This window comes from Hyla sarda, chromosome 1 (assembly GCF_029499605.1).
Source record: "Hyla sarda isolate aHylSar1 chromosome 1, aHylSar1.hap1, whole genome shotgun sequence".
NCBI classification, from domain to species: Eukaryota; Metazoa; Chordata; class Amphibia; order Anura; family Hylidae; genus Hyla; species Hyla sarda.
Window position 1 is genome coordinate 377,650,582 of NC_079189.1, and position 12,628 is coordinate 377,663,209.

The window sequence follows — 12,628 nt, forward strand, 5'->3', positions numbered from 1 at the left end:
GTCCGAACTATTAAAATATAATGTTAAAGGATTACTCTGGTGCAGAGTATTCCTGCTCTGTCCTGCCCGGGCTGCAAAAAAAATGAAAATGAACTCTTCTCTCACCTTCCTGGGTTCCTGCAGAGCGCCGCTACAGCTGATCGGTCCTCCGGTTCATCTTCTTCATACTTCCGGGTGTAACGAAGCGTCACATGGCGCTCAGCCTATTGCCAGCAGCCGCGATGTTCTGCCTCGGCCAGCGATAGGCTGAGCGCCATGTGACGCTTCGTTACACCCGGAAGTATGAAGAGGATGGACCGGAGGACCGTTCAGCTGTAGTGACGCTCCGCTGGAACCCAGGAAGGTGAGAGATGGTTCATTTTCATTTTTTTTGCAGCCCGGGCAGGACAGAGCAGGAATACTCTGGACTAGAGTACTCCTTTAATGATCCCATATGGTGAACGGCGTGAACGTAAAAAAAAAAAGTCCAAAATTGCTGCTTTTTTGTCACATTTTATTAAAAAAAAATGTATAAAAGTTTTATATACACAAATGTGGTATCATTCAAAAGTACAGATCACGGCGCAAAAAATGAGCCCTCATACTGCTGCTTATACGGAAAAATGAAAAAATAGAAGGATACTAATTTGGTTAAAAAGTTTGCTATTTTTTTTAAGAACAACAATAATAGGAAAGCATGTAATCATGGGTATAATTTTAATCGTATTGACCCACAGAATAAAGAACACATGTCATTTTACCGTAAAGTGTACCGTGTGAAAACAAAACCTTCCACAATTTGCTAAATTGTGATTTTCATTTTAATTTCCCCACACAAATAGTATTTTTTTGGTTGTGCCATACATTTTATGGTAAAATGAGTCATGTCATTACAAAGGACAACTGGTTGCGTAAAAAAAACAGCCCTCAAGCTAGTCTGTGGATGAAAATATAAAAGAGTTACAATTTTTAAAGGGCAAGGAGGAAAAAATGAAAATGCAAAAATATATATCAACTGGCTCCAGAACGTTAAACAGATTTGTAAATTAAAATAACCAAAGAACACGTAGGTGCACTCACCGCAAAGCAGAGACTATCGGGTCTTGAAGTCCGGTGACAGGGTGCCGGGTCACGGCATGGGCGCTGGTGAAGTGTGGCGCTCGGAGCTCCAAGCGCCACACTTCACCAGTGCCCATGCTGTGATCCGGCACCGCGTCACCGGACTTCAAGACCCGATAGTCTCTGCTTTGCGGTGAGTGCACCTACGTGTTCTTTGGTTGTTATATATTGATGCTTCACATCTGTGTATGTGCACCCCGCAGGAGACTTTGATTGGAGGTCACCGAGGACCTTACTGCACACAGCGTTAGGTGATATAGCCCCTTGAGTGCTCTCCCAATTTCCTTGCTTTGTTGTTTAGATTTGTAAATTACTTCTATTAAAAAATCTTAATCCTTTCAGTACTTTTGAGCTGCTAAAATTGAGTTGTTCTTTTCTATCTAAGTGCTCTCTGATGACACTTATCTCGAGAACTATCCAGAGTAGAAGCAAATCACCATAGCAAACCTCTTCTACTCTGTGCAGTTCCCGAGACAAGCAGAGATGTCAGCAGAGAGCCCTGTTGCCAGACAGAAAACAACAACTCAACTTAAGCAGCTGATAATTATTGAAAGAATTAATATTTTTTAATAGAAGTAATTTACAAATCTGTTTAACTTTCTGGAGCCAGTATATATATATATATATATATATATATATATATATATATATATATAAAAGTTTTTCCTGGATAACCCCTTTAAAGACAGCCTTAGGAGTATGGAGTCTAGCAAGTTAATTGTAATACCACATATGTGGTATATCTGGTTTCATGCATGACCTGCCGCCTACAATAAGTCGGCTGCACAACGAATCCATTAAAGGTTAGACTTCGCAAGCACCTCTCTGACATTCCACATTTCTGTTCAAAAAACGTTTCAGCAGTATCTAAACACTGCGCTGAGACGCACCAAGGCAGTTTCTCTTCTCTTCAATTTACTGCCATAGAAAGGGTTAATCCATCAAAGAGAGGGGGAGACCATAGACAGAAATTGCTGAACAGGGAAATATTCTGGATTCTGAAGCTTTCAACTCGTGTACCTACTGGATTGAATAAACGCCAGGATGTTATATTACATTATTAAAGGACATCTGCAGCGTTACAAACACTTATCCCCTATCCTCAAGATAGGGGATAAGTGTTTGATCGCGTGGGGTCCGAACGCTGGGGCCCCCGGCGATCTCCTGTACGGGGCCGCGGCTTTCCCGTGCAGGGGGGCGTGCCGGCCGCAGCATGACGTTGCAGCCGGCACGCCTACTCCATACATCTCTATGGGAGAGGCGGGGAGGCAGCATTCGTGCTTCCCCGCATCCCCCATAGAACTGTATGGGGACGGGGAGGAGACGGGGTGTCACTGTCGACCTCTAGGTCGACGCTACGTCACCACGGGCACCAATGCCGGCGCCCCGTTAGGGAGATCGGGGGGGGGGGGGTCCCAGCGGTCAGACCCCCCGCGATCAAACACTTATCCCCTATCCTGTGGCTAGGGGATAAGTGTAATTCCGCTGCAGTTGTCCTTTAAATCCTTTTTTTTTATTTACATATTTTTTGAATCCATGTTCATATATTGGGTTTTATTACTACCCTGAACAGGTTCTTTGTTCGATCCCGTGGGTTCTTTCCCAGTGATATACGTTTCCCTATGCCAACTCATGTACATTGTAAATATCATTATTGTTGTATTTATATTGATCTGTATATGGATAACTGAATTAATTTTTCTCCACATGTTTTTTGGCATTTAAAGTGACACTATGTGCCTCCATTCATTCTTTCTTTCTGTTTTAATCTACTATGTCTTATTGGTGTTTAACCTGACTAATGTATTGTCTATTTACACATCTTCTGCAATTTGAAGAAGTTTGTAAGGGGTTAAAATACCACCTGATTGCAGTTCCTGCATTCAGCTGGGATTACCCCACCTATATATACCATTGTCATCCTTTATGTGTTGTATGACTAAGAGCGTTTGACGCTTGAAACGCGTAACTGCCTTTTTGTTCCTGTCCGTGTCCTAAATAAATTGAATTTTATTTGCATTTGAGCTGGATCCTACCGTCCTTGTCTTCTCTATGGAGTCTAGCAAGGAACAATGTATACATTTTCACTATTATGTGAAAAAGTTTTTTCCTGGAATACCGTATATACTCGAGTATAAGCCGAGTTTTTCAGCACGATTTTTCGTGCTGAAAACACCCCCCTCGGCTTATACTCGAGTGAACTCTCCACCCGCTGTGGTCTTCAACCTGCGGACCTCCAGAGGTTTCAAAACTACAACTCCCAGCAAGCCCGGGCAGCCATCGGCTGTCCGGGCTTGCTGGGAGTTGTAGTTTTGAAACCCCCGGAGGTCCGCAGGTTGAAGACCACTGCGGCCTTCGACATCATCCAGCCCCCTCTCACCCCCCTTTAGTTCTGTACAGTACTCACCTCCGCTCGGCGCTGGTCCGGTCCTGCAGGGCTGTCCGGAGAGGAGGTCGTCCGGTGGGATAGTGGTTCCGGGCTGCTATCTTCACCGGGGAGGCCTCTTCTAAGCGCTTCGGGCCCGGCCTCAGAATAGTCACGTTGCCTTGACAACGACGCAGAGGTGCGTTCATTGCCAACGTACTTCTGCGTCATTGTCAAGGCAACGCCTCTATTCCGGGCCGGAAGCGTTGAGAAGAGGCGCCCCCGGTGAAGATAGCAGCCCGGAACCACTATCCCACCGGACCACCTCCTCTCCGGACAGCCCTGCAGGACCGGACCAGCGCCGAGCGGAGGTGAGTACTGTACAGAACTAAAGGGGGTGAGAGGGGGCTGGATGATGTCGAAGGCCGCAGTGGTCTTCAACCTGCGGACCTCCGGAGGTTTCAAAACTACAACTCCCAGCAAGCCCGGACAGCCGATGGCTGCCCGGGCTTGCTGGGAGTTGTAGTTTTGAAACCTCTGGAGGTCCGCAGGTTGAAGACCACTGAGGGCGGATGATAAGAGGATGATGAAGGGGGGGTGTGGGATGATGAAGGGGGGGTGTGGGATGATGAAGGGGGGTGTGGGATGATGAAGGGGGGGTGTGGGATGATGACAAGAGGATGATGAAGGGGGGGGGGGGATGATGAAAGGGGGGTGTGGGATGATGACAAGAGGATGATGAAGGGGGGTGGGGATGATGACAAGGGGATGATGAAGGGGGGATGTGTGGGATGATGACAAGGGGATGATGAAGGGGGAATGTGTGGGATGATGACAAGGGGATGATGAAGAGGGGATGTGTGGGATGATGACAAGGGGATGATGACAGGTGATGATGAGGGTCTGGATGATGACAGGCGGTGATGATGATGAGGATGTTAATGACGGGTCTGGATGATGACAGGGGTCTGGATGATGACAGGGGGGATGATGTATTTCCCACCCTAGGCTTATACTCGAGTCAATAACTTTTTTTCCTGGGATTTTGGGTTGAAATTAGGGGTCTCGGCTTATACTCGGGTCGGCTTATACTCGAGTATATACGGTACCCCCTTTAAGGTCAAAATGTGCTTGGTCCTTAAGGGGTTAAAGGGAATGTGTCACCAAATGTTTTTTTTTTTTTTTTTTTTAGAGGTTAAATACATTTTTCACATTTTTTTATATTTTTGAAAATATTTTTTACTTGTCAGAAAATATGAAAAATTTAAAAATAACACATTTCCCACTGTTGACCAGCAGAGGGAGCTTCGATGAGGACTCTGGTGAAAGCAAGGGATTTGCTGCATAATCTGGCCTTGCTAGTCTACACCTTCCTCTTGTGTCTGTATGTAAAAGGAGAAGGGTGGTAAAGTATAGACTCTGGAGAAATGTTTCCCTGCTAGGACCCCACAGTTCAGTGTATAGTGGTCCTGGTGCCCCTACTACATGGAGCTTCTCTTTACAAAGTGCTGGATTGGCTGAACACAGCTAGAATAAACTATAATAGGGGGCTATCGGAAAAGGGATCAGGTTTCCTACTATTTGGGCTATAGTTACCGCTACATCAAAGTTGACCCAACATAATAACTGGGTTCATATCCAGTAATAAAAGGAAACATGATCCAATGGAAACGGTATCTGCTGTTATATTATCCCGTGTATAGAGACCTGGACAGACCGAGCCTTAACCCTTTCTATGAGTAAATCTCTTCTTTCACCACTACGATGCCTCATCCACAACCATAGATCCAAAGCCTACATCAGTGTTACGTAACCTGCGGCTCTCCAGCTTTTACAAAACAACAACTCCCATTAGGCTCCAACAACCAAAATCATGGACGGCATGGTGGGAGTTGTAGTTTCTGAACAGTTGAAGAGCTGCAGGACCCATACTGGCATCCATGAAGTCTGTATGATTTCAGAACTGAATAGAATAAGGCAGTGTTTCCCAACCAGGCTGCCCGAGCATGCTGGGAGTTGTAGTTTTGCAACAGCTGCAGGCACCCTGGTTGGGAAACACTGGCTAACGGTATAGCTCCCAAGCAGGGCCGGCTCTGCCTATAAGCAAAATAGGCAGCCACCTAGAGCCCCCCCCCCCCCCCCCCCCCCCCCCGCCACTATATGCACTTCACACTCCTCTTCGGGGTCCGTGACAGAGCTTACCCACCAAGGAGATCACATGCGGAGGGGTTTGTTACAGTGTGTCACCCCAGTAGTAAGGAGATTACATGAGGAGGAGGTTTGTTGCAGTGTGTAACCCCAGTAGTAAGGAGATTACATGAGGAGGGGGTTTGTTACAGTGTGTCACCCCAGTAGTAAGGAGATTACATGAGGAGGAGGTTTGTTACAGTGTCACCCCAGTAGTAAGGTGATTACATGAGGAGGGGGTTTGTTACAGTGTGTCACTCCAGTAGTAAGGGGATTACATGAGGAGGGGGTTTGTTACAGTGTGTCACCCCAGTAGTAAGGAGATTACATGAGGAGGGGGTTTGTTACAGTGTGTCACCCCAGTAGTAAGGAGATTACATGAGGAGGAGGTTTGTTACAGTGTCACCCCAGTAGTAAGGAGATTACATGAGGAAGAGGTTTGTTACAGTGTGTCACTCCAGTAGTAAGGGGATTACATGAGGAGGGGGTTTGTTACAGTGTGTCACCCCAGTAGTAAGGAGATTACATGAGGAGGAGGTTTGTTGCAGTGTGTCACCCCAGTAGTAAGGAGATTACATGAGGAGGAGGTTTGTTGCAGTGTGTAACCCCAGTAGTAAGGAGATTACATGAGGAGGGGGTTTGTTACAGTGTGTCACCCCAGTAGTAAGGAGATTACATGAGGAGGAGGTTTGTTACAGTGTCACCCCAGTAGTAAGGTGATTACATGAGGAGGGGGTTTGTTACAGTGTGTCACTCCAGTAGTAAGGGGATTACATGAGGAGGGGGTTTGTTACAGTGTGTCACCCCAGTAGTAAGGAGATTACATGAGGAGGGGGTTTGTTACAGTGTGTCACCCCAGTAGTAAGGAGATTACATGAGGAGGAGGTTTGTTACAGTGTCACCCCAGTAGTAAGGAGATTACATGAGGAAGAGGTTTGTTACAGTGTGTCACTCCAGTAGTAAGGGGATTACATGAGGAGGGGGTTTGTTACAGTGTGTCACCCCAGTAGTAAGGAGATTACATGAGGAGGAGGTTTGTTGCAGTGTGTCACCCCAGTAGTAAGGAGATTACATGAGGAGTGTCACGATGCCGGCTGGCAGGTGGTGGATCCTCTGTGCCAGAGAGGGATGGCGAGGACCGCGCTAGTGGACCGGTTCTAAGCCACTACAGGTTTTCACCAGAGCCCGCCGCAAAGCGGGATGGTCTTGCTGCGGCGGTAGTGACCAGGTCGTATCCACTAGCAACGGCTCACCTCTCTGGCTGCTGAAGATGCTGAAGATAGGCGCGGTACAAGGGAGTAGGCAGAAGCAAGGTCGGACGTAGCAGAAGGTCGGGGGCAGGCGGCAAGGATCGTAGTCAGGGGCAACGGCAGGAGGTCAGGAACACGGACTAGGAACAGACAAGGGAACGCTTTCACTAGGCACAAGTGCAACAAGATCCGGCGAGGGAGTGCAAGGGAGGAGACTAGATATAGCCAGGAAAACAGGTGGGAACCAATTAAGCTAATTGGGAAGATTGGGCCAGGCACCATCATTGGTGCACTGGCCCTTTAAATCGCAGAGACCCGGCGCGCGCGCGCCCTAGGGAGCGGGGCCGCGCGCGCCGGGACAGGACCGAGGGAGAGCGAGTCAGGTACGGGGGACCGGGGTGCGCATCGCGAGCGGGCGCTATCCGCATCGCGAATCGCATCCCGGCTGAAGGCGGGACCGCAGCGCACCCGGTCAGTGGATCTGACCGGGGCGCTGCAACAACGAAGATGAGGCGAGCGCTCCGGGGAGGAACGGGGACCCGGAGCGCTCGGCGTAACAGTACCCCCCCCCTTGGGTCTCCCCCTCTTCTTGGGGCCAAAGAACCTGAGGGAAAAAAACTCAATTTTTCCGTGATGAGGTCCGATGCAAATTAGGAGGGGTTCTGTGTGGAAACGTACGAGACAGTCCAATCTTTTATTGTAAAAACAATAGATGTAGAGGGGTCTGGCGAGACTGGTCACAGGAACGTAGAACCTGTTGATGAGAGAGGCCAAAAAAAATTTTCCTGCAGATCCGGAATCCAAGAAGAGCATAGTAGAGAAGGAGAAGGTAGAGGCAGATATCCGCACAGGCACAGTAAGGCGTGGAGAAGCAGAGTTGACATCAAGAACTGTGTCACCTTCGTGCGGAGTCAGCGTACGTCTTTCCAGGCGGGGAGGACGGATAGGACAATCCTTCAGGAAGTGTTCGGTACCGGCATAGTACAGGCAAAGATTCTCCATGCGGCGTCGTGTCCTCTCTTGAGGTGTCAAGCAAGACCGGTCAACTTGCATAGCCTCCGCGGCGGGAAGCACAGGAACAGATTGCAGAGGACCAGAGGAGAGAGGAGCCGGAGAGAAAAAACGCTTCGTGCGAACAAAGTCCATATCCAGGCGGAGCTCCAGACGCCATCCGGAAGAACGCATGTCAATGCGAGTGGCTAGATGAATGAGTTCATGTAGGTCAGCAGGAGTCTCTCGTGCGGCCAGAACATCTTTAATGTTGCTGGATAGGCCTTTTTTAAAGGTCGCGCAGAGAATCTCACTATTCCAGGACAACTCGTAAGCAAGAGCACGGAACTGAATGGCGTACTCGCCAACGGAAGAAACACCCTGGGCCAGGTTCAGCAGGGCAATCTCGGCTGAAGAAGCTCGGGCAGGTTCCTCAAAGACACTTCGAATTTCCGAGAAGAAGGAGTGTACAGAGGCAGTGACGGGGTCATTGCGGTCCCAGAGCGGTGCGGCCCATGACAGGGCTTTTCCAGACAGAAGGCAGAACACGAAAGCCACCTTAGACCTTTCAGTAGGAAACTGGTCCGACATCATCTCCAAGTGCTGGGAACATTGCGAAAGAAAGCCACGGCAATACTTAGAGTCCCCATTAAATTTGTCCGGCAAGGACAGGCGGAGGCTAGGAGTGGCCACTCGCTGCGGAGGAGGTGCAGGAGCTGGCGGAGGAGAAGATTGCTGGAGAAGTTGCGACTGAAGTTGGTGCGAAATGGTGGACATTTCCGACAGCTGACGGGTTAGAAGGGCGATCTGTCGGGCTTGCTGGGCGGCCACCGTGGTGAGGTCAGCGACAACTGGCAGAGGAACTTCAGCGGGATCCATGGCCGGATCTACTGTCACGATGCCGGCTGGCAGGTGGTGGATCCTCTGTGCCAGAGAGGGATGGCGAGGACCGCGCTAGTGGACCGGTTCTAAGCCACTACAGGTTTTCACCAGAGCCCGCCGCAAAGCGGGATGGTCTTGCTGCGGCGGTAGTGACCAGGTCGTATCCACTAGCAACGGCTCACCTCTCTGGCTGCTGAAGATGCTGAAGATAGGCGCGGTACAAGGGAGTAGGCAGAAGCAAGGTCGGACGTAGCAGAAGGTCGGGGGCAGGCGGCAAGGATCGTAGTCAGGGGCAACGGCAGGAGGTCAGGAACACGGACTAGGAACAGACAAGGGAACGCTTTCACTAGGCACAAGTGCAACAAGATCCGGCGAGGGAGTGCAAGGGAGGAGACTAGATATAGCCAGGAAAACAGGTGGGAACCAATTAAGCTAATTGGGAAGATTGGGCCAGGCACCATCATTGGTGCACTGGCCCTTTAAATCGCAGAGACCCGGCGCGCGCGCGCCCTAGGGAGCGGGGCCGCGCGCGCCGGGACAGGACCGAGGGAGAGCGAGTCAGGTACGGGGGACCGGGGTGCGCATCGCGAGCGGGCGCTATCCGCATCGCGAATCGCATCCCGGCTGAAGGCGGGACCGCAGCGCACCCGGTCAGTGGATCTGACCGGGGCGCTGCAACAACGAAGATGAGGCGAGCGCTCCGGGGAGGAACGGGGACCCGGAGCGCTCGGCGTAACAAGGAGGAGGTTTGTTGCAGTGTGTCACCCCAGTAGTAAGGAGATTACATGAGGAGGAGGTTTGTTGCAGTGTGTCACCCCAGTAGTAAGGAGATTACATGAGGAGGAGGTTTGTTGCAGTGTGTCACCCCAGTAGTAAGGACATTACATGAGAAGGAGGTTTGTTGCAGTGTGTCACAACAGTAGTAAGGAGATTACATGAGGAGGAGGTTTGTTGCAGTGTGTCACCCCAGTAGTAAGGAGATTACATGAAGAGGAGGGTTGTTACAATGTGTCACCCCAGTAGTAAGGAGATTACATGAGGAGGAGGTTTGTTACAGTATGTCACCCCAGTAGTAAGGAGATTACATGAGGAGGGGGTTTGTTACAGTCTGTTACCCCAGTAGTAAGGAGATTACATGAGGAGGTTTGTTAAAGTGTGTCACCCCAGTAGTAAGGAGATTACATGAGGAGGGGGTTTGTTACAGTGTGTCACCCCAGTAGTAAGGAGATTACATGAGGAGGTTTGTTACAGTGTGTCACCCCAGTAGTAAGGAGATTACAAGAAGAGGTTTGTTACAGTGTGTCACCCCAGTAGTAAGGAGATTACATGAGGAGGTTTGTTACAGTGTGTCACCCCAGTAGTAAGGTGGGGTGTGCCTAATGGCAGATGCTATGGGATGAGTCAAGGGGGCGGCAAAATTAGCTTTTGCCTTAGTTGGCAAAAATCCTTGCACCAGCCCTGCTCCCAAGTACCCTGAACACCATGGGTGGCACTGTAATGGGCAGTGTGGCATCTGACTTGTAGAAGGGTTGTCATGCTATGCTCATGTACAGCAAGTAGTCACCAGCCGGGGACTTCCATAGACTTCTCTATATTCTAACCAGAGCAGCTCCTTACCTGGATGTAATGTCAGAGTCCAGGGAGAAGAGCCGTGCGGACTGCAGAGACCGAGGAGTTCAGTGACCATAGCAACGAGGACGCCAAACATTCCCTCCCATTCTCCAGTCACTGCGGACGTCGCCGCCCAGAGGAGAGTGGAGTGCGCAGCAAGTAAGGGAGGAGCTCGGGGACTGATCACGTGCTCAGGTGTATCCTACCTACATTAGGTGGTTGTCATGGCGGGACTGGTACATTAAGCAGGACATGCACTTCTAGAAGTATGTGCTGAGACGTCCCCTCCCCCCTGCAGCTGCATAAAAGTATTTCATGGCTGCTGTTGGTTTTGTTGTTTTGCACAATTTGTCCACTAGATGGTGCAATTGTTTAAGAATTGTTTTCCAATTTCCACTGGGTGTATTCATGGGCTTATCAGACAGACATGAGCTGTGGCTATGGAATCTTATTACAGACAATATTTATGCAGATTATATTTAGACTGAATTCCCCATGCAGAAATGGCATTACTGTCAGGGATCATGGCTGTATGAAATTGACACCCTATTGCCCAGATTTATCAAATTATGAGAGAACAAAATAGAGAGATTTTTTCCCACAGCAGCCAATCACAGCTCAGCTTTCACTTTACCTCTGCTTGTTAGCTGAGCTGTGATTGGTTGCTGGGGGGAAATCTTACGCAGTTTGATAAATCTGGGCTTATGTTTTATATTGCAAAAATAAATACACCATTCCTTTGTGCTGTTTCCGCTGTTTTGTGCCACAAAAACGGACGTTTGTGTCGCTTCAGTTTCCCAGATATTGCGCAATATTTTTTCTAAAACACCGTCCACTTTTCACCCCATATTCTTATATTTAAAAAAAACAAGAACAAAATAAGTTTGTGCTTCAGTTGTGCTAGGTGCCCTATTCTTAAAGGGGTATTCCTGTAAAAAAAAAAAAAAACACTTTTTTTTAAAATCAACTGGTTCCAGAAAGTTATACAGATTTGTAAATTACTTATATTTAAAAAATCTTAATCCTTCCAGTACTTATGAGCTGCTATTTGCTCCACAGGAAGTTCTTTTCTTTTTGAATTTCTTTTCTGTCTGACCACAGTTCTCTCTTCTGACAACCTCTGTCCATTTCAGGAATTGTCCAGAGCAGGAGAAAATCTCCATAGCAAACCTATCTGGCACTGGACAGTGCCTGACATGAACAGAGGTGTCAGCAGAGAGCACAGTGGTCAGACAGAAAAGAAATTAAAAAAAGAAAAGAACTTCCTGTGGAGCATATTGCAGCTGATAAGTACTGGAAGGAATATACTTTTTAAAAAGTAATTTACAAAACGGTCAGGACATCACAGGAAAGGCATTTCTTTTTTTATTTCTCTTTAGTATACAGCCCCTAAAAAGTACTGGAAGGATTAAAATGTTTTAATAGAAGTGATTTACAAATCTGTTTAACTTTCTGGCACCAGTTGATTTAAAAAAAAGTTTTTCACCGGAGTACCCCTTTAAGGCCTCTTCCACATTGCCATTTATTTCCGTATGCAGCTCTGTTGGCCAGTCGGCACAAGTATTTTCTCGGATCCGCAATGAATCTTATTCATGTCAATGGGATTCATTGGGACTCAGTGGTTACCCGGTTTTGTCAGTTGTGTTCTGACATGTTTTGGGGCCGTTTGCTGCAAAAAAAAAAAAAGAGCCATACGGACACAGATTGTGACAGAGCACAACGGCAATGTGAACTTAGCCTAACAAGGATAGACGTGTGAAATACATGCTATGTCTTCTTCACAAAGATAGCATTTGAATTGGGGTGGGCTGGAAAAGGTGGATACAGTCCTAGGAGACTCTTTCCTAGGAATGTATCCACCTTTTCCAGCCCATCGGAGCACTGGAAAGCTGAAATCATTTATGCAGGATAAGTCATCAACTGCCGAGCCGAGAAGTTCGTGACGAATCGAATTTACTGTAAGTTCGCTCATCTCTAGTTCTATTATTTATACCTGAATACAGGGGAGTTTTACTTCATACCGATGGGCTTGCTAAATAAAATATGTAGGATGCAATTGATAAAATTGGAGTCTTGTAGAGTGACTTGCTAGCAGGATAAAAAAATTTAGTAATTTCCATAATGGTATATTAGTGAAAATGTATACATTGTTCCTTGCTAGACTCCATACTCCTAGGGCTGTCTTTAACATAGGGCAAAAGGAGCAGCTACCCTGGGCCCAGTCATTCCTGGGGGGCTCAAGAAG

General features: G+C 48.1%; 1 protein-coding gene across 5 annotated transcripts in view; it reads right to left on the reverse strand.

Annotated features, from left to right (window-relative positions):
• The window catches only part of LOC130275615 (uncharacterized), a 106,129-nt gene extending 95,295 nt beyond the window's left edge, over positions 1-10,834 (reverse strand). For 2 of the 5 annotated variants that reach the window (XM_056523816.1, XM_056523833.1), the window contains exon 1: positions 10,390-10,834. The gene's annotated coding sequence lies outside the window, so the exon portion shown is untranslated. The remainder of the gene's footprint in view (positions 1-10,389) is intronic. The other 3 variants (XM_056523825.1, XM_056523837.1, XM_056523810.1) reach the window with 2 other exon arrangements.
• Between the last annotated feature and the right edge of the window lie 1,794 nt (positions 10,835-12,628).